Source organism: Ursus maritimus, unplaced genomic scaffold (genome assembly GCF_017311325.1).
Source record: "Ursus maritimus isolate PB19 unplaced genomic scaffold, ASM1731132v1 scaffold_30, whole genome shotgun sequence".
Lineage (NCBI taxonomy): Eukaryota > Metazoa > Chordata > Mammalia > Carnivora > Ursidae > Ursus > Ursus maritimus.
This window is the reverse complement of record NW_024425564.1, coordinates 25,522,786-25,544,474: the sequence shown is the minus strand read 5'-3', so window position 1 is coordinate 25,544,474 and position 21,689 is coordinate 25,522,786. Positions and strand designations below refer to the sequence as shown.

At 45.6% G+C, this 21,689-nt stretch overlaps 1 long non-coding RNA gene across 3 annotated transcripts in view; it reads left to right on the top strand.

The window, feature by feature from the left end:
* LOC103664893 overlaps positions 1-21,689 on the top strand; it is a 125,229-nt gene that overhangs the window by 80,891 nt on the left and 22,649 nt on the right. For all 3 annotated transcript variants that reach the window (XR_569152.2, XR_005838810.1, XR_005838811.1), the window contains exons 2-3: positions 3,118-3,221; positions 9,167-9,303. This is a non-coding gene — a long non-coding RNA (uncharacterized LOC103664893). The remainder of the gene's footprint in view (positions 1-3,117; positions 3,222-9,166; positions 9,304-21,689) is intronic.

The following is a 21,689-nucleotide window of genomic DNA, read 5'->3' as shown; positions in this document are numbered from 1 at the left end:
TAATGACGCCCTCCCTCAGCCCTCAGCAACTCCTTGCAGGACAATTTCTCGGACTTCAATGGCGCTCTGCGCTCTCCAGCTCAGCAGGGCTTTTGTGGAGAGAGGGTATCTTAACCACAGTTTGAAAATCCCCATTCTAGCAACAGATAAACCAAAGGATTGATCATTTTTGCTGCGAATTGATTCCGGAGACCTGTGAACACGGAGCTCCGCTGGTATAGAGAAACAGCTCACATTACAAAAATTCAGATGCACGTGCAACATCCCAGGAAATCAACTATGGTTTAAAATCAGGAGAAACTTCTAGTGTTAGCCTACGATAGCAGGGAATTTTTAAGAATGAATGAGGATGCGTGGCGGTCCTTGGCAAGGGCAGGGCAAAAGTTTATAATGGCCTTCGTCAGCAAGGACAAAGTGCGATCTTTGACAAAGAGAAAAATTTTAAATCAATTCGTGTTGTTGGTGTATGTGGCCCGAGTTCAAACTCAGCGGCTCCTTCCTTCAAATCCCTTCTTTCCGTCAGTGCCATGAGTGAGTGGAGCTAGTGGTCTCTGTAGCTGTCTGCTAGGGCATCTATAGGCAAAGGCAAATAAGGAAATGAATAAAAGTTCCTGTTTCTTTCAGAATGCAGCCCCACATGTCTGCTTTTGTCTTTGTTATTTTGCTCTGCGAGGATTTTCTCAGTCTCTGCGTGTCTGGCCTGATGGATAATCTTTCCAATGTGGAGGAATATTTTAGACTGGAACAACACTATCTTAGGCCTTAGAAAAGCTTGAAGAATTCATTTTTCATACCTGCTGCAATGTGTTAATGACTAAAGGTTACAGAAAACACGAAATATTTGAATCTCCTGGATACGGAAAGTTCGCAAAAATGCTTCATGCCATTTTCCATTGCTGTTCCAATATCACATCTGTTTGGAACTGAACCGTGGCATGTGTGCTGGGGAACCTGTATGAAATTAACTTTTATAGCTGCCTTTACAAGCAGGATCTTTTATTGTCTACAACTTGGCTGGGATTCAGGAAGTTCCCAAAATGATTTATTGTCATATGTGCCTATTCTATGGCGGCTGATGAAACTGATATATGATTGAACATATGCAGTCATTCTGGCTAGAGACAACAGATCATCTAAGCCTTTTATCCAGAAGGATCGGAGAATTCACATTGTGGAGGGCAAAAAAAAAAAAAAAAAAAGTCGAGTATTTTGTTTTAAGTGAAGTAATTACTTGCAGGAGCAAAACATTTGTTACCAATCCTATGGTTCTTTTCTGTTTGCCAACATAGTAAAAACTTATTAGAGTCTGGAATACATTCTTTAACTAAATACTGAAGGTACTATTTCCCTGTAAATGTTGAGTTGCATTCTTATAATATCTGGGATGGTTAGTACGGTTTATGAGACCGTGATATTAAGAATCAAAGATCACGGACTTAAATTTCTTTCATGTTACTGAAGGCAAAAAACCCACATCTCTTCTAGTTTAACAGAGGGGCCCCTTCAGTCCAACCACTCATCTTTCATATGGTTGCAAGAGGAATTTGGTGGAATGAGGGTTGATAACAATGGAGTCTCTCTTTCCTGGTTAAAACGCTCAGGAGCACGTTTTTCTGCTAATGAATCCGATCTTGCATACATGAAGGAGAGCACCGTGAGCCCATAGGTGACAACAAGAAATACACGGCATTGGACTCAAGTAGGATGTGGGAAAGAAAAAGATTAAATATAATTCTAGGATCTGCACTTGTAGCATATGAACTCTTTAATCCTGTGGCAAAATCTGGAGTTTCTGGATTCGGTGTGTACTCCTTCAGCCAGAGAGCTAACTGACACATTCAGATTTCAATTGGAAGGTGGGTGGTCCAAGATCGGGGAGTTTCAGACGGATTTGGAAATGTTAACTGGTGAGAAGATTGAGATCTAGGTTTCTAGCGACAGCGGCGGTTGAAGACATTTGATGTGTAGTGTCAGTGGAAAACAAAACGAAACAAAATCCTTAGGTATTATATAAACATTGTCCACAGGGTCATCCATAAGACAAAGGTGGGGAGAGTTACTCTGGATGGAATTGGAGACACTGGATGCCCACTTTCGGGGAACAGAATTTGGTGCCTGGTCCTGGGATTCCTGCCTGGTCTACACGAATCCTCTTTATTCCAGAAGCTTCCCCCCCCCCCTTTAAAATGACAGTGATTTATGCGTTTACCACCTCGCTCATCTTCGTAATGATGATATCAACAGATATCATTAACTTCCTACAAACAGAGAAATAGAAACGGAATTGAAGGGTGTTAGCAGCATTGATTACAAAACTCTTTAGTCCCGGAGATGCTGGCATTATGTTTCTGTCTACGAGCCGACTGTGGAATCAGAATGAGTCCCGGATGAGTAAGAATCCCGGTTGCATTCGGGGTTCGTTCTCCCTCACCTTCATCGGCTGGGCTTGATGGTTTGACGGAGCTACATGTTAATAAACTTATTTCCCAGACAGGTGAGTTAGCTTCGAATAGTGAAGCAATGCTTCCTAACTGTGGACAATTGCAAACAATGTCAGAGCCGAATGTTCCTGCACCCAGATGGGTCATGCTCGGCACCCTTGGCATTTGAGGCTGCAAGCAAACAATTTCAAGTACACGTCTCACTGTCAGGCACGTGTTTTTGCTTAGGAGGAAGGATCGCACATTTTCAAGGGGCTTGGAAACAGTCGAATGTGGGTAATGTTAATTTGGTGTAAAACTTCAAGTGGCATATTACTAATGCCAAAGAACAAAGCCATCGAGGATCTGGTAACTAATTACCAACAGCACTGTCACTATTTTATGTAAGTGTGAACAAGAATCATATGTTTCTTAGAGTTCATCCTTGTTGATGTACTTAGCGTTACTGGTAAGAGTGTGATAATGAGCAGCTCGTTGATTACAGAGAACCGCTGTGGACACTTCTCGATGGCAGTGTTTTGTACCCGTGCCCAGAGGCCCTGGGGGCAGTGGACATTCTTTAAATAAATGAAGCGGTTTAGTGGTTGTTGTGATTTAAAAGCACTATCACAGACTTGAATTAGGAGACCCTGTCATCGTAATCTGAAGCTAATGACACTGTGATTTGGTGTTGCAGGAAGCTGCGGAGACTCCCCAATGGAGACGTCTAGACTTCACCGTGTGACTCTGGCTTCCCTGGGAGCCCGGGGTCCTGCTGTGAAATCGAATGAATAGATATTGGTGAGTAGGAGGGAACTACATTAATTCAGGGATTCCAGGAAGAGACGAGGACGTTAATATTTATTCGAGATCAAGTGAGCAGCTGTGGACACCTAGCTTGTTATTTTATTTTATTTTATTTTATTTTATTTTATTTTATTTTATTTGTTTTTTTTTAAATGAGCCTTTGATTTGGAAATACTGAGAAGATGTATCTAATGACCTTGTGCCTGGGCCAAAAAACTGGGTGATTATGCATTGAAAAACTTCTGACCAAGGGCTGAGGGTTTGTGTGCTAACATGTAAAAAGGGACGCTGAAGACACGAAGGTAGAGTCATTTAAAGGAAAGAACTTAGAATCACAGAATCCTAACATGTAGAGCTGGAAGGGAGGGGGAGGTCGCTGTCTCATCTCCTGTCAGGTCGTCCGTGATGCAACGAAGGCCTGATGACATCGCCATCTTGCAGGGAGTAAATCAGACTCGGGCTCCACTCCCTAAGTCCCTGTCCCATATGCTCTCCAGGGCACCAATTCCTTAAGAAAATCCAACTGCCCCTCTAGCCTTGAGGCCCATCGTCATCAGGAAAGCATGGAACTGTGATTCTATTTGTTGGGTGGGTCTTTCTCTAGATAACTGGTCTGGCCAGACACATCTCATGCCTCCTTGTGAATCAGTAAGTTTACTCTCTGGTATGTATCAATCCCGTGTGCCTCTGGCTAGTTTGAGTTACTTCCTACGGCCCCCGGACTGGGATTCAGGAAATCTGGGCTCTGATCTCATTGCTGTCAAGTGACGAAAACTCGCAGGGCTGTTCTCTTATTTGTAAAGTTAGAAAATGCTTGGGTGATGTCTAGGGCTCTCTTGGCTCCAAATTGCTAAGATGCTGAACACATCTGAAAGAGAGGCAATGGGGCCTATGTCCTGGGCAGGATGGGGACCGTCTTTTTTTTTTTTTTTTTTTAAAGACTTTATTTATTTATTTGAGAGAGAGAGAGAGAGCATGCACAAGCAGGGGGAGGGGCAGAGGGAGAGGGAGAAGCAGACTCCCCGCTGAGCAGGGAGCCCAACACGGGGCTGGATCCCAGGACCCCGGGATCATGACCTGAGCTGAAAGCAGATGCTTAACTGACTGAGCCATCCAGGTGCCCCTGGTGACCGTCTTTTTATATGTAAATGTGCATTGTGAGTTCCAAAAGGGAGGGCAGATATGAACTGCTAGTGGAGAAGGATGGACCCGCATGGCTTGACAACACCAGCAAGCAGCATTGAGAAAGACCTAAGAGGTCTTTGGACAAAATGATGTTTAGATGAAAGGGATGAGCAATGAACCTGGGTAAATGGAGAATCTCAGTTAAGCTCATTGATAGTCCATTGGCTGAGAAACCAGATCTTTGATTTTCTCCAAGTGTGCTCTAATAATATCATAGAAACAAAATGATTCTAAGATCACAAAAGTTTTTAGTTGTATTTTTAAAAAGATTCTATTTATTTATTTGAGAGAGAGAAAGAGAGAGAGAGTGAGAGAGTGTGTACTGGGAGAGCAGAGGGAGAGGGAGAAGCAGACCCCCCCCCCACTGAGCACAGAGCCAGAGTGGGGCTCGATCCTAGGACCCTGAGATCATGACCTGAGCCGAAGGCAGATACTTAATCGACTGAGCCATCCAGGTGCCCCAGATCACAGAAGTTTTTAAAACACTGGGAAAATAAAATTAAATGGATTTGTTTATGAAAGACTTCTCAGTGCCTTTAACGTGACAAAATGCTTTGGGAGTATCCGAGGTGCAGAATTTCCCAGATTCTTTTGTCCATGGAACACGTTTTCTGGCATGTTTCTGGGGAAATGTCCTAGAACAGACCTGGGAAGAGGGTAGTTTAGGGTGATAACCTTAACACGTTAGAGACTCTGGATCAAAAGCCGAAAGGTGGGAAGCAAGCACCCAAGCGGGATCTCCTCTTGGCACCCGTGCAGGCTCAGTGCCCTTCTGAGTCTGCGACTGGAAATTATAAGGTGGTGGGAATCTATGGGAGAAATCATAACCTTGAAATAACCTGCACATGTTCTAAAAGGAGGGAGTGGGCAAACAGTAACTCCTAGACTGTCTAATGCTTTCAATTAGACCAAACTGGTTGTATTACTTAAATGGTTTCTAGCTATTTCCTGGCTTGTACATGGTTTACGCTGAGAAGGGATGAATTTTTATATGATTTCGGGGGGTTTGGTTTTGCAAAGATTAATTGGTAGTGCACAGTTTGAGCAAAAGGGGGTGGGTTAGAACCTAGGACAAAATCCTAGAGAAAGACACAGGCCACATCATTGTTGCAGGGACATGGAGTTCTCATTTTCTTTGCATACATACCCAGAAGTAGGATTGCTGGGTCACGTGCTGGAGTTCTTAACTGGAGGTCCATAGATATGTATCAGAGGAGTAGTGGAAGCCTGTGCACAATTTTGTGGGGATACGCACACCTACGGTTGTTGTGGTTGTTGTTTTTGGAACAGTGTAAATGGCTTTCATCAAATTCTCAAAACAGTTTATGATATCAAAAGCAGTCAACAATGCCTTACTGGAGCTCATTTTGCAAGGTGAAGAAAATGAAACTCAGAGAGAGTTATTATTTTACGAGAGGTCAGCGTATTGTTTTACCTTTGGTCGCTGGCAGTGAGGTTCGCCTATGCACGGATAAGCATTAGGTAAACTGGAGACTCCAATGAGTGAGGTTTGAATAGGTGTTGGGGTTACCCTGGTGCCTAGACTGAGATAGGCTTTGAAATACACATTATACTTCCCATTTTACAAGCAGAACATGGACAATACAGATTGTTCAGAGCGACCTGCCACGGGAACCTTTTGCTAGAAACCCCGAGTCTTGTCTCCCATAAGAAATTACTCGTAATTAATTTGTTGCTTGTCCCGCGTATCTAAAAACAAAACAAAACAAACAAATTTGGGGTTTAAACATGCCATAATCATGAAAGATTTTCTGTCTTCATATCACACTGTGCTTTTGCGTTGAATATCACAAAGATTTTGAACTCAAAAGGGTTTTCATTTTACCTTTTAGAAACAGGGCCTAATCTATCTGCATGATTGCATTTTAATTAGTACTCCCATTGCCTATTTAAACATGCAAAGATATAAAACTAGCCAACCAAATAGGAAGACGTACAGCCAAGGTGTTCGCTACTGTGCTGTTATTGAGCACTGCCTAGGGATAAACCCTGTACCAGACTCAAATTTAATAGCGTGAACCGGTTCAAAATAAACCCATTTGTATGCACAATATTTTACATAAGGGTTAAGCTGCCTTAGCAATTGTTGATAATTATGGATCCTGGCACAGCTCGGAAGATCTCCAAACATTCTTTGGAAGTAAATCAGCCATTCCCACAATTTCAAAACAAACGTGTACAGAGTTTTATAAGGGGCATTTTTGGGAGGTTAGGTGATGACCCTTGGAAACCTAAAACCACATCAGAGTCCCGCCCGTGTGCATGTTGCCGTGGGTGGGGAGGGCAGGGGAAGGATGTGAACCACAAGAATGGACTTCATCTGGGGGAGACGTTTCAACTCTCTTTATAGCCTAGCGCAAGGCGGTGGATCTGCATGGTGTTTGCTTGCTGCTCTGCGAGCCTCTGCTTTGCAAAAGTCTGAATCAGGCTATTCAGCTCAGAAATAAAGGCGAAGTAAAGAGAGTTTGTCCTGCGGGACCCAACCTTGGAAGCTCTAGCTTCCACATCTTTTTAACTAAGACCTTTGTGGGTCTGCTTCCTGTGGCCTCTTAAGCAGTGGGGTCCAGTGAACTCTAGCTCAGGCTTCTGGCCATGATGATCCGCCAGCCATCAGGTTTCCAAAATCAGTTGATAATTGGTTCAAAAAAGAGTCTATGAAAATTTCCCCAAATAGCTGGTATATAATAAAATGGAATATTTATTGTGACGTCTCTTGCTCCACTACCAGCTACCCCGCTGAAGCTCGGGTTCATTGAAATGAGTATCTTACCCCCCTCCTAAGTCACACGGTGACCGCGAGTGTCCAGAGACAAATGACCTCTCTATGTCTCTTGGGAGGAGAAACTAAAGCAAGCTCAGAACTCATCGCTCTCAAGCCACACCGGGTTGTTTCGCAGCCCTGGGATAATTTTCTTGTGACATCTCTCACCGAACAGAAGGGCAGAACTGTTAGTTTTTGGTGGAATTCAAAATCATGCCTCTCGCAAAGCTGGACATTTCCATCTTTGGAATAATAGATCGTTAGGAGGTCCATTGAAAAGAATTCTGTAATGAAACCTCAGTTAATAATTGCAGATGTCTAGAGTGTTCTGGGCCCTAGGTGTAATAAACAGTCAGAGAGACTTGACCTCTGAACTCTTAATGCCTAAACAATGCATCTTTAGCTCAATAACTGACATCATTGATGGCCAGGGCCCCAGCTGATGGCTTACTTCTCCTCTCCCATCACATTCCTCATAAAAGGAAGGTGGGGGTGGGGGTGTGGACAACAAAACAAGGATGATGGGCCAGAGGCTTTCTCCATCTAGACTCTTCACCCCCGTGCTGTCAAGTAAGAGTGAAAGCACAGACTTCCTGCTCTTTCTCATTAAACCCATTAAGCCCTCTTTGGTAAACAGGCCGGCTGTTGCTTTTGTTCCCTTTTCCTCCCTCCCCCATGTGTTCAAAGCCTTGCAAGTCCCACAACGGCTGGCTGCGGCCATCATTCTCCCGCAGTACGACCTGCACAATGGCGCGGCCATCATTCTCCCGCAGTACGACCTGCGCAATGGCGGGGCTACAATGGGAGAGGGAGGCTGGCCGCGAGTCCTTTGTGCCTCAGATGGTTTCCCCGAAGCAGCTATTCCTGCAGGGAGCCCGATGTGGGGCTTGATCCCAGGACCCTGGGATCACGCCCTGAACTGAAGGCAGATGCTTAATGACTGAACCGCCCAGGCCCCCCATTGTTTTTTTTTTTTTTTTTAAATCAAATCCTCTTATAATCAGCTGATAAATAGTAAGTAAACTGTTTTCCTGGATTCCATGAGCTGCTCTAGCCAATTAATCAAACCCGAAGAGGGGGTCGTGGGAACCTCCAATGTACAGCCTATGGGTCAGAAGACTATGGGTCAGGGACAACTGGGACTTGAGACTATCATCTGAAGTGGGCAGGAGGGGAGCGTTCTGGAGGGGACTGAGGCTATGGCCAGGTAGATAGTGTCAGAATTGAGTTACATTGTGGGGATACCCAGCTGGTGTCCCAGATAATTGCTTGGTGCCCCCCACCCCCACTCCCACTACCTCTGGTATCAGAAGCATCCTGAGGGTCGCAGTTGAGTGAGCTTGAAAGGGGACACACAGGAGACCTGTATGTTTTCTTAACACATTCTATGACTTTTAGTTCAGTGGGTCTCAAAGTGTGGTCCCCAGACCAGCAGCGTCAGCACCCTCTGGGAACTTGTTAGAAATGCCAAATTCTCCAACCCTGGCCGGAGGCTTTTTGAGTCTGACCCCTGGGAGGGGCCCTGCCAGCCCTGTGGTTTCCACAAACCCTCCAGGGGGTGTTGCTGTAGGCTCAACATTGAGACCCCCTGGAGGAAGTTTCTGGCGCCGGCATTTGTAAGACTCTGCGCTTCAGTTCATCAGGCTAGCACAAACCCAAAGCCCTACCTACCCCGAGAGAACATCTCCAGAGGGAGACGTGTGAAGTGTGTCAGCCGTGAGCATCCTCACCCATACACAAATGAAGAATTCTAATTATGGGATGAAAGGAAAACGATGGCTAGGTGAACTCACTTGGCAGGTGAAAAGCCTTTCCGTGCAAAATTCTTTATCCCTCTTAAATGATTTCACAGGACAGTGATAAGTGCTCGACTCCTGTTGGCCTGCTCGAGGCAGTATCAACTTGGATGTGCACATTTGCTGGCTCTGAAAAGAGAACTGAAGGGTTGTTTTTTTTTTCTCCTCTTACACAGAGATCAGTTCTTTGTTTGATAAAGATGCCTCCAGAACACTCAAAAATGCCGAGCAGCTCCACCTGTTCAAGTAACTGCTGTGCTGTATCTTCAGGCTGGAAGACAGCCCTTCTGAAGTAGGGATCAGAGTTATTATGGTAAAGTTCTGACCCCAGGCCCCACTGCATATGCGATTTCTCCTGCTTCTTGTGCGCCCTTCCCCACGCGCCACCGCCCCCCTTGCGGATGTAACTATTACTTACATTTTGGGACTCAGTACAGGCTTCGGTCTCTCCTGGGATGCTCTTCCTGAACTTCCACAGTTGGGTTAGGAGCCCCTGTTGGGTGTCCCCAGGGTCCCCTGTGCTATGACCTGCGTCATAGCCGTCGACACAGTCTGTCATAATTGCTACTTGACTCATTGAGTTCTCTCTCAGCAGAACTCCATGGGGACAGGGACTGTCTCCTTCTTCACTCCTTTTATTCCCAGGGTCTAGCATGGTGCCTGGCATAGAAAAGAGCATCGGTAATTATTTATTTACAAGGCAGCTTCCTGGCTCCTGGCCATCCTCCCCTGAATGATATTTTTCCTTTTACTGAGCCATTTGTTGCTACATCTGTCAGTCAAATATCCATTGTACAAATAGTAGACATGGCCCAAAGACAGCACGTGGTGCTCGGTGCTGTTGGCGGTTCAGAAAGGAGCCCTTCGCTTCTTCTCCTCAAAGACCCGAGGGCCCAAGAGCTTCCCCTGCCCCCTTTCTGTGCTTGTTTTTACGCCTCAAGTGCAGAAGACCAGTTCATGGCACGCTACAGCGACTGATCTCTTCGAGGCTCTTCTCTTGATGAGGGACTGTTTTCCTTTATTCCTCTTCCCCATCCTCATTTTTGGTCTCTCCGGAGGCAACCAGTTTAACATGCTTGTGTGTATTGTTTTATTTGCTTGCATTCTTGCAGAACATGTATTTCTGTTTGGGGAACATGTGTTTTAAGTTTACATAAATGGCATATTAGGGACTTCATTCGGCTTCTTACTTTTCTGCCCTGGATGTTTACGGGCATCTGTGTGGCTGTGTGGAGCGACCCTGTGTTACGGATCTGTTCCAACAGTGATGAGCTCCTCGACCTTCTCCAACTCCCTGCTGCCACAAATGCTGCGATGAAGATTCTCAATCTTGGCCCCTTGTTGACGGATAGGATAATCCTTAAGAATTCCTGGCTTATGGGTCAGAGCCCTTATGTTGGCTGAGCACTACCAGATTCTCTCCCGAATGGCTGCCTGGGCCTTGTAGGTTAGCAGAAGTTCCTTATATATATTCTAGATTGTAGTTCCTTGTCAGTTGTGACATTGCAAAGATCTTCTTCCAATATGTTATCTATTAACTTTGTCCATGGTGTCTTTTGTTTTTTTCCTAAAAAAAAATATTTTCTTTCTTTCTCCAAAATGTATTACAGAGATTGGTTTTGAATGACTTTATATGATCCTTTGATTATGACCAAGAGTGCATAGCTTTTCATCCGAGGGTAATTTTGCTCTATTTTGGAATATTGCCACAGACGGTATCACACATATGGGGACCTCAGCATGCTTAAATGGGTTAATCGGTTGAGTCTTAATGAAGAGAAGTCTTTGGGTAGTAACCGTAAAACTACCCAAATATCAGTCCATTCTGGAAATAGGACTATGAATGTTCTAAATAAGAAGTCATGCATATCTGTGATAACCCCTGTAAATAACCAGGACGAGAGAAAAGACAAAAACTCTCGAGAAAGTACTTGCATGGGACCTCAGAGCTTGGGGCGCAGGACTTGGGAAAGCTGAAAGAGCCACATGCGTTTTCCCTCGGGCAGGCCTCTGTCTACACTCGTTTTGAGCATTTAGAAGTAACCCTCTCAGTCGTTCCTCTTGGCTTGGCATATTTCACCTTGGCTGGAGGGTGGCCTGTTAGAGTTTGAAAACATTCCAGGTGTGTATATAGAACAAAAATATCCAAATTCCTTGATATATATTAAGAGGCTTTATCATACAGAACTTCTTGGGGAAGGAGAAGGGTCACGTTCAGTATTTGTCACTGGCAGAATCTCAGACATATAGTGGCGACTCAGTACTTTTCTCCGACGTAAGGAAAATGTGCTTTTCCCCCAATTAAAGATGCCCATAGGATAGCCTAGATCCTCAGGCTTTTACAAAGTATCAACTGATGAATCCGAAGAGTAAATTCATGCTATTGTGTAGTTTTCTGTGTAGTATCTTCCACAGGATATTCTCAAGAAGAAATTTCCACAAAGGGAGGTTCATAGGAATATAGATGGATGATTATAATAATGGAATTTACAGGGAGCAAAACAGCAGCCAGAAAGGATGGGGGATAATTGGGACCAGGCAGTTCTTTCAATGCCACTCAAATTCCCTCGTCTGTGTAAGTATCAATGTTTAGGGATGTTTTGCGTATGTGAATAAACAGAGTTAGCCTTTCCTCCCAGGCTTTATATTTGTGGGTTTATCAGTAACGTGAGCAGGTAAGTAAAGAACACATGGAATTTCTGAGTAGCTATTTTGATATGGGTCAAATTTCATCATGACAACAGTACGTTGATACTTTTACCTTGAATAAGATGTGTTTGATGATATGCTTTGTTGCCAGAAGTTCCCTGATGGAGGAGGTGGAAATAACGTGGGAGGCATCGAATGCCTCTCCTTGTTAAGATCCTTAGTGGGGTTTTCTGTCCTGACGTTTCTTGGCTGCCCCTGTGCATCAATGGAAGGGCTCTCACTCCACAAATGCAGAAGTTGGCTGGACAGGAGGGTCCCAGGGACCAGGACGCTCCTCTGCTGGGCCGCTGGGCACCTAAGCACCATCTCCCCCATCTCCCCCATCTCACTTTTCCCTTTCTTGTTGCACATCTGTAGTATGTTCTTTCTTTTTTCAGCAAGATGCATTATCATTGCCTTAGTTCACAAGGTGGAAAACACAGCCATACCCTGATGTCCGCCCCTTAATTCCTATTCTAAAGTCCTAGGGTCTGGACTGTGGGATTCTCACTGGTCTGGAATGGGTCTGGTGGCTATTCTGGTTCCAGTCCACTTGGCTGGGGGTGAAGGACCATGTTGAACACACATGGCTCCTGGGAGCTCCCTGTGACCAAGGCAGGAGGATAGAGGGCAGTTCCAGAAATGAGGACTGCTCATAGAACTGGACAGGCATCTGCCCTCACGGTAATCCTTTCATAAGAAAAGGCTTTTTAGGCACTAACTTAAGGCCCCCTTTGGAGAAATAGCCAAAACGTTTTTATGCCAGCACATACAGGAAGGAAGGAAGGAAGGAAGGAAGGAAGGAAGGAAGGAAGGAAGGAAATTATGAAGGAAGGAAATTGAAAGAAAGAAAGAAAGAAAGAAAGAAAGAAAGAAAGAAAGAAAGATTACGAAAGAAAAAAAGGAAGAAGGAAAGAGCCAACACATACAAAAAGGAAGGAAGGAAGGAAGGAAAGAAAGAAATTATGAAAGAAGAAAGAAGGAAGGAAGAAAATTAAGAAGAAAGAAAGAAAGAAAGAAAGAAAGAAAGAAAAGGACAGAGGTTGGAATGTATTTGGTTGTAACGCATACAGCTCTGTCCCACAATCTACATACATAAGTGAGCCTGTGCCTAGAAACACATTTGTCAGAGACACTACAGTGTGAACACATGATCCCTTGAGGATCCAATATTTGTGAGCTTTTGAAGACACACAACCCACCCAAAAATCCCCCAATGAAAGCAAATGATTTCAGGTTTTAGGAAAGAGCTGAGATCTGTTATGATAACGTGTTCAACATTGTGCGCTCAAAGCAAATGTCTTGTGGGGGAAGTGGAGGTGCTAAAATGGCTTGATTGGGGTTTTAATGAGAGATTTTTCTTCTTTACTCCACCCTACGCTGCCCCCCTCCCCTACACCCGGTTCTTTTCTCCAGCAGTCCAGTCCAGAGCACTGTGCTGGGGAACACTGAGGGAATGCTAACCATTCAACTCCACCAATTAATCAAGGGCACTCTCTCCAGCCCGCTCAGCAGGACCTCGGACTCTCACAGGCTGCTGAAAATGGAACAATGCCTCTCTCCATTGTGAATGCCTAGTGGTCTGTTCATCGGGGGCTTCAAAATCCTTGGGGCTACAAGATCCGGTCCTCGGGCACACCTTAGGGAGGCGAGAGCTTCCCCCCACTCCCACACTTGGATGAGAGTAAATTCTTATGTGACAGTAAAATGTGAAACAGGAATCCCCTCTTCAAAGCGAAAAGGCAAGACCCAGGCGACACAGGGAACGTACAGACCCGCTGACTTCAAATACACATGTCAACAGTCCCCGGGCCTCTGGCTTCTCCCTGCGGATTAATGACCCAGGTTGGAGTTGTAGGTAAGGTTGCCATCACGACCTAGAACGGCATGGAAGTTTAAAAAATGGAGCCGGCTTGTTAGTTCAATGCGTATTAAGAACTCGCAAGGCTGGAGCCCGGTGTTGGGAGAGACCAGAAGTCTACCACGGATAGATCCTTCACCTGGAGCTCGAGGTCCGGCTGTGGAGCCGGAGTGCGGAGGTGAAGTGTGAACGGATGTAAAGGAAGATGTGAGGCTGAGGGTAATTAAGAAGCAACTAAGTATCAGGAATAGTGAGTGCTCCGTTCAACCACAGTTCAGTACAAGAGGGGGAGGAAGGAGAAGAAAATCGCCTTTCCTCGAGATTCTCATTTTTGTCTCGATGAGTGCGATGGGTGTATTGGGACAGGGGCACGTGAGGGGCCCCGAAGAAGGGGGTTTTAAAAATTCTTCTGAATTTCACTGTAAACTTACAATTTTGAAGTGATGTCTCCACTCACACCAGGGGTGGTTTCTGTATGGAAGGCTGGTGACGAGAGGGAAGGCGTGGGAGCGTGAGACAGCTGTGCCAATGAACGGAGCTCAACTCTTCACAAGCGAAATGTCCTCCAGGTTTAGAGCGGTCCCAGCTTACCTCTAAATATCTAGGAGTTTAGTAAAACTGGGAACGATCAAATTCCCTTGCATCAAAACCTCATTTGGACATCTCAGGCCCTGGAATGTTCTGTTTTCTCACCACTGGCCCTGTCAGCCTGTAGAAGTTCATCTATGGGGCAGGCAGCGTTTTTCAGGCTGGTCCCGGAACGGCAGAGAGAAAGGAAGTTTGGGATCCCATGGTGACTACTGGGGTCGGGAGAGGGTATCTGGCAGGTTAAACTCTTCCTGTTCCTTAGTACTCACTCCGATTATTAAAGGACTCTTTGACATCAAAGCAAAACAAACCAGAAAATTTCATCAGAGTTGCTGCCATCCATTGAGGGTGGTGGGAAGAGAGCCGTTTATAGCTGCTGTGATGTCTCTTGGAATATATGCAGGGCCCAGGAAAGAAGAAAAGACTCCATCACACCATCATGCCAAAGTTCATTATTTTGAAAGGGACAAGGTCAAGGTCACATTTACTTTAGTGATGTCCTTTCTTCGTGTGAAATAATATTGTGAGGTCTTCAAGTAAAATTCGTGCTTGGCTTGGCAAGGCGTTCTCTGCAATTCCTGAGGAAAGCAGCTGGGAGTTAGCCAGAGTGCTTCTTGGTGGGAGATTCAGGTATTACACTGGAATTGGCACCTACTTTTGTTCTTATTCACAGAGCTGGAGCTCATTCCCTGCCCCACTCACGTCCCCAGCTTTCACTCGTATTAGCCGAAGTTGGAAATTTGCAAGAAACAAGAAGGACAAATGGTAGAAGCCCTCTTTGGGTTAAAAGTAAATGCTCCACGTCGGGAGATTTGGACAGGAAGACTCTGGAAAAGAAGTGGGGTATTGGAGAGACAGAGAAAAATATGAGAGAAGAAGCTTCCAGATGGGGCATTCTCCTCACAGAGGCTCAGCTCAGGAAGACCTCCTTCCCTTCTTAGTGGGGAAGAATAATTAAGTCAGACAGTTATAACTTCAGTTCCTACTATGCTATTCTGTCCAGAAAGTATAATAAAAAATATGATGCCATTCCAATACGAACAACAACAACAAAAAATACTATTTAGGAATTGATTTAACCAAGATTGCCTCAGATCTCCATGGGGAAAAGCTTGAAAACTCTAATAAAAGACAAAGAAAATTATATCAATAAATATCATGTTCTTGGATGAAGAATTTAATATTATGAGGGTTGCAATTCTTCCCAAATTAATTTATAATCTCCATGCAGTCTCAGTCAAAATTCCAGTTGGACTTTTTTTTTTTCCAGGAACTTAATAAATTTATATAAAAAAAGATTTACAAACAACTAAGTGAATATTACAAAAGAAACACAAAAGTTAAAGAGAAGATGTAGCTATTCAGCTATTAAAACATACAACCAAATTGTAGTTACACAAATAGTATTCAGAAACAGACGTATAGACCCAGTTTAACACGATAGAAACATCGAAGATAGATACGATCTCGGGTGGGAGAAGATGTTTGCATCCGAAACGGACAAAGGATTAATATGTAGAACTTGCAAAGGAGGCCTGCAAATCAACTCCAACGGGAAAACGAACAAAAGATATAAGCAGACATTTTAGGAAGGAGAAAACCTAAAAGGCAGTGAACACATAAAGAAACGCTCATCGGTGCTGACAACCAGAGAAATCCAGATCCGAACACTGAGATCTCGCTTTACCCCATCTTAGGCTGGAAAACATTAGAAAACTCAGTGATGTCAACTGGCAGTGGAGAACGGATTATCTAGAATTCTCTTGTGCCCTGCTGGTTGAGCCTGACTGCCAGGTAGCTGTTTTCATGAATAATCCGGCATCGTTGAGGTACATTAAGTATTTGCGTAAACTGTGACACAGATATGCCATAGCGAAGTGTATATGCCAGAGGAAGTTTTACACTGGCCTAGACAGGAAAATACACGAAGACATTTGTATTCATACGTTGTTGTTCTGTCGTGTTGATCGAGAGTTAGAGACTCCTGTCTATTAGCAGAATCACCAGGAGGACAGGTAGATGGAGGCCATCTGTGCGCTGTGCAGTAATTCAGAGCAATGTGCTAAATGTACAAAGCAGGATGGATTCTCGTAAAAAAAATAGTGCTGGTGGAAAAAAGTAAGAAACAGAATAAAACATGAAACACCAACCATTTGTGCAAGTTAAAAATATACATACACCAAAGAGCAATAAACACTGGGCAAGAGAATGTACAGACCAAAGGATGGCTAGAGACCGCGTCAGAAGAATTGCCTATGGGGCAGAGTCAGTGGAGTAATGCGCAGGGACAGAGGGCACAGATAGAGCAAGAGCCAGAAAGACAAGAGAAGGCCCCATCTACAGACCAAAGATGATGTTGTGCCCAGAGCTGTCAAATGTGATTGCATCCATCAGTGTCCCACATCTAAGGTTAAAGAAAGGGGTAAACTGATCCACCAGTGAGGGATTCCTTGGGTGTCCATCAGAGTTGTGGGAGGAAGACCAAGTCAGGAAGTATCTGGAGACCACTGACCACTTTGGAAGCAAAAGAACTGGGTCTGGGTGGGGATGTGCAGACCCCAGCCTCTCTGTGGGTCAGTGGGTGGAGTGACCAGGGGCTGGAGGATAATGGAGACAAAGCCCTTCCATGCAGGAGGAGCAGTAAGACCTCATTCCTTGAGTGTGCTCCAGGGTTACCCATGAGGCAGAAACAAGGCCACTCTTGCATACTCAGCTTGGAGGACAGAGTGGGAGTTTGAGCCCCTGGTGGGGGTCTTCGGTAGAGGCAGCAGTGGGGGATGTCACCATGGCGCAGGGAGGCCGGGAGTGGTGTGGACACCACCCATGATGGGGATGAGGGGCCGAGCTGCAGAGAAGGGGAGAGCGAGAGTGCCCAACAGCTTGCGGGGGGCTAGACACAACGCTATGGGTACAAGTCAAAAAGGACTCAGTCCATGCCCTGGAGTCCCTTGTCCTGCTTTGAGTTCTCCCCAGCTGATCTGCCCTGATAACCCTCTGGGTCAGACACTCTTCAGGCCTGTCTGGGCAGCAGGACCTTGCCTGTGGGCCCTCCTGTCCAGGGGTAAGGCTGTCTGGAAGGACGCAGGAGACGTTTACTGGTTTGTGGAACTCCATTTTCTCCCTTGCCCCTCCTGGGCACATTCCTGAAACTTGGGATGGCCTAAGTCTATTTGGGGTTATTTTTAATCTCCCCCCCCCCCGGCTCCCCATCTGCCCAGAGAGTCTTCTCTTCTTTTCTGCTGGAGAGCAGGGACCTAACACCCACCTCACATTCCTCAGCCCCTAAGTTGTCTCCAGGATTTTCTTCAAACCTCCTCCACCACCCCACTTCCTTTTTCTTGTACATTCTACCGCAGCCTGTGGGAGATGACCACTGTGGGTTTAATCACAATGGCATCCTTCACGACTCTTTTGACCTTTGGGAAGGCTTGGGGGAAAGCAAGGCTTATCACTTGGGGTAGTCTAGAGCCAAACTCGTGCGGATGGGCCATATTTCAGGGTAGGTAGAGGGAAACGGAGTGTGAAAATACCATCTCAGCCTGGGCTCTGTCCTTCTCTGCTGTCAGTCCTGCCAGCTCGCCACACTAACGTCCATGAGAGTAACTGCCATGGCAAGGGCAAGAGCCTTGTGTGTCTGGGTTGGTGTATTTCTTGTGTCTCCGAGTTCCAGAAACATTTCACTCCAATACCAAAAGGCTTGTGGTTGCTAGGAAGTTTTGAAAATATATCACGGATGGAGACAAGCTCAACCAAATGCCCCCTTGTTTTTGCTGATGTGAATCAGGATGACCTTTTCACCCTCTTCAAGGGGATATTTCTAAGAACAAGACACAGCGCACATGATAGAGAGATAGTGCGAGAGGACGCCAAGCGCCGTTGGAAAGAAGCACAGAGCACGCCTCTCTCTGGAACGGTGTTCTTGAAAACCTGCCTGTAGCTGTTGTATTTTTCTAGCTGGTCTTTGAAAGAGAGGGTGTTCTCTGCACGATGTACACACACACACACACACACACACACACACTTTTTGGTCCTGTATTTCCCTCCCAGAAGTCAGACGCTTAATCCCATGAACTTTACAAGGAAGAAGTGAAGATCGGTCGGCCGGGTTGGCCGGGTTGGCCAGGTTAAGGCGGGGATTATTTTTAGCAGTGGAGGAAGGTGACCTCCTGAGATGCTAGCTGGCTGTCGGGGGAGGGACAGAGTGGCATGTCACTCCATCTGCTCAGGCTGTCACAACAAAGCACTACAGACTGAGGTGCTTCAACAAGACAGATGTGCTTTTCGCGGGTCTGGAGGCTGGAAGTCCAAGATCAAGGGGCTAGCAGATCTGGGTCCTGGTGAGGCCTTTCTTCTTGGTTTGTAGATGGCTGCCATTAGCCACGTCCTCATATGGTCTTTCCTTGGTGGTGGGGCAGGGGCTGGGGGTGGGAGAGAGAGAGAGAGGCTGTTGGTCTTCCTATAAAACCACTAATCCCATCATGGGGGTCTTACTCTCATTAACTGATCTCAAGCCAATCACCTCCCGAAGCCCCCACCCCCACACTGGGGGTTAGGGTTTCAACATCTGAATTTGGGGGGACACGGATATTCAGCCCATTTTGCCCTGGTAGCCTGGGAGGTTCTCAGTGCCCAGCTGGCCAATGGCTGCCTCCGCTCAGTGAGGTCCAGCTTCAGGAAACCCCAAACCTTCTGGAACCCCCTTCCTGGTGGGGTCAGCACCCCTTGGGGAGGGTGACGCTCACATGAACTGAATGGAGAGGGAGGTAGAAGGACTTTCTAAGAAACCCAGCTCAAAAGCTCTATTAGTCTCCAAAAATGCCCTGGCCTTTAGTTGGCCGCCATTTCCCCACCGCCCCCTACAAGTCACACTTACGCTTACACCTTTTTTCAATGAAGCTTTTTAATTATATTAACTTAATAATTAGATGTTACGTCTAACTAGGATCGAATGTCAGATGGATTTAAGATTCTCGTATCATTTCAATTGTCAACATTGAACTTTTAAATTTCTGTCAAGGTGTTTGCCTTGACACCATCTGGAAAGCTTACCTCTATCTATTTAAGCAAATCCCTACTTCTCTTTTACATCCATTTCCCTACCCCTTTACCTGGTGGTACAAAGCATGGCATAGAATTAGTTACTCCCTCCCGAGGGCAATTTGTTGTAAATGATTTCATTTTCCACTTCTCTTCAATACTATATTTGGAAACAAAAAATTGGACTGGGCTTGTGGCTGGTGTTGCTTCTGGGACCCTGGAGTTTTGCAAAGGAGGAGGGAGGGGAGATGAGCAGCTGGGGGTCCGACAGGGAGCATGAGACGGTAGTGATGGAGTTTGCATGGCTCCTTTGGTGGCTTGAGCTCCATGCCGGCCAGCACACCACCTGCTTGATTACCTGTCCATTCAGGGAGCTCACCCCTCTGAGGCTGGCTAACGTGAGCTGTGGAGAAAGGCCAGGAGCAGGGACAGTTCATTTTTTTTTAGCAGCCGGAAAAAAAAAAAAAAGCCTCTTTGGTTTTGTTTTTTCCTCCTTTTTTCTTGAACTCATAAAAGTTGCAAGTTGTTTGTGACCGAGGGGCCACGGTAACCTCATACCGTGTCCCAGTAGCCTGAACTTGAAGAGCCAAATCGCACCATTTCAAAAGACACAGTAGCCGTATGCTCCATCCAGGGAGTTCTGTGCACCAGACACAATGGTCTTCGAAGCATTAATGCCTCATTCGCTTTAAGCAGATATAAGGATTTGCAGTTTTTGAGAACAAATTTAATTAACACTCTTTTCTTTGGGGGTGTCCTTTCTTCCCCTTCAAAAGTCTTTCACCCCGTCTGTCTATAATGGGTTCTTACAGAGAGGCAGGTGGGGGTGGTGGTGTTCCCTTCAGCCCTGTCCTTCTCCATGGTGAAAAAGGTAGTAACAGTGAGCCCTTTTCTGTCTCCATATTCAAGCTTATAGAAGGAAAGTGCCAAATTATCCTGCAGAATGTTGTAGACCTGATTTGACCCCACACTGTACTATGAGAAGAAACCGATGGGAAAATAAAAGATGTCCTTTTTAAAAGAAATCCTTTCTTCCATCAAGAGTCTTCTACAGACAACTGTCCCCTCATTCCCACGGATGAGGCGCGCCCAGGAAAGCCGCACCCAGCTTGCTGGTGTAAGCAGTCTGGTCCGGGAGCAGATAGACTGCCTGATCGCTGCATTGTAATTGGTTTTGAAAACACATTTGCACAATGGCGGTGAGCCAAACGCTCCCTTCCCTGCCTTGCCTTCCATTTCACAGGGCTGATGCCTTATTTTAAAGTATTTTCCCACTCTGTGTTCCCCAAACTTCCAAAGAGACAAAACATCCCACATCTTTAGGACTGGGTCCTGCCTGCACTCCCCTCGGACGTGATGAAAAGAAGACTCAGCTCAGGTTTGCTGATATTTACAGCAGCAACTGACCTGGAATTTACTTGTGTTGCCCGGAGCCAGCTCCAACACGGAGCAGGTGGAACATCGTCAGACTCTCAGTCTTGAAACTCCGGTTTCAAAGTCCAATAGAAATCGAGAAAAGGATGTTTTGAAGGCATAGGAAACATAGGCGAGCGTGAGCGTGCGCGTGCGCCTCATCCGATGGGTGCGTGGCAGCGAGTCAAGCGGTCACTTTGGAGTTTGGCTTTACATCTGGAAGCTTTCGTTTTCTCCCCCGAGCATTTCCAATCGTGAAGCCCAGCAAAACATCTCTCTGGGTGACAAGGGGGAATCCACTGTGGGGGTGAGGCTTGCTTTCAGTCTTGGGGGCTGAGATTATTGTGCGGGCAGAGGTGTGTCACGATGTTAACGTCGTGTGGGCACAGGAGAGTTTCAGGGCGGTGGCGTGTGTGCGCACGCGCGTGCGTGCGTGTGTGTAGAAAGAAGGAGAAGCGACAGAATTCAGATTCTCCGGGGTAGAGTTTTGGCCTTTGTTTTAGATTTTGAGTTACGGAGAGTTGCATACGGCTATAAATATGAACATGATTGGCAAAATCTGCAGATTAAATAAAATCTGTGAATGGCGTAGCGTGCTTTACACACACTGCACATTGGCCGTGTCTATTCATAGGATGCACATTCTAGAATTTGTTCTCTCTCTTTTTTCTGAGCTCACTCATTCTACTTTTGTGTGTACTTTTCTTCTGCCCCTTCTTCCTTCGGAAATCTTATTTCGAGCCGCCTAACTGGAGATGTGTAAGCAGGGTAACTCTCGAGATCCTATCTGTTTAGATCAAAGGGCAAGGCTATTCCCCGATGTTGGCAAAGGGATTATTTAACAAGAAATCCTTGTCAGTGTCAACGTGACACATGGGATGACATCACTCTTGGGAGGAATAAGGATATAAGTCAATATTCCCTCACCAGCTTGGAAGTTGGAAATGCTTTTACAGTAGAAGCATCTTATTCTATGCCTGTTAGTCTGCAATTGGAACTGACACCTGAAAATTTTCTCCTGCTAATTTTTTATTGTGATCTTGCCATGAGGGTGCTCATTAGAAACCTTGGCAGCAAGGTTTGCGTTTCTTTTTCGTTTTTTAAAGATTTTA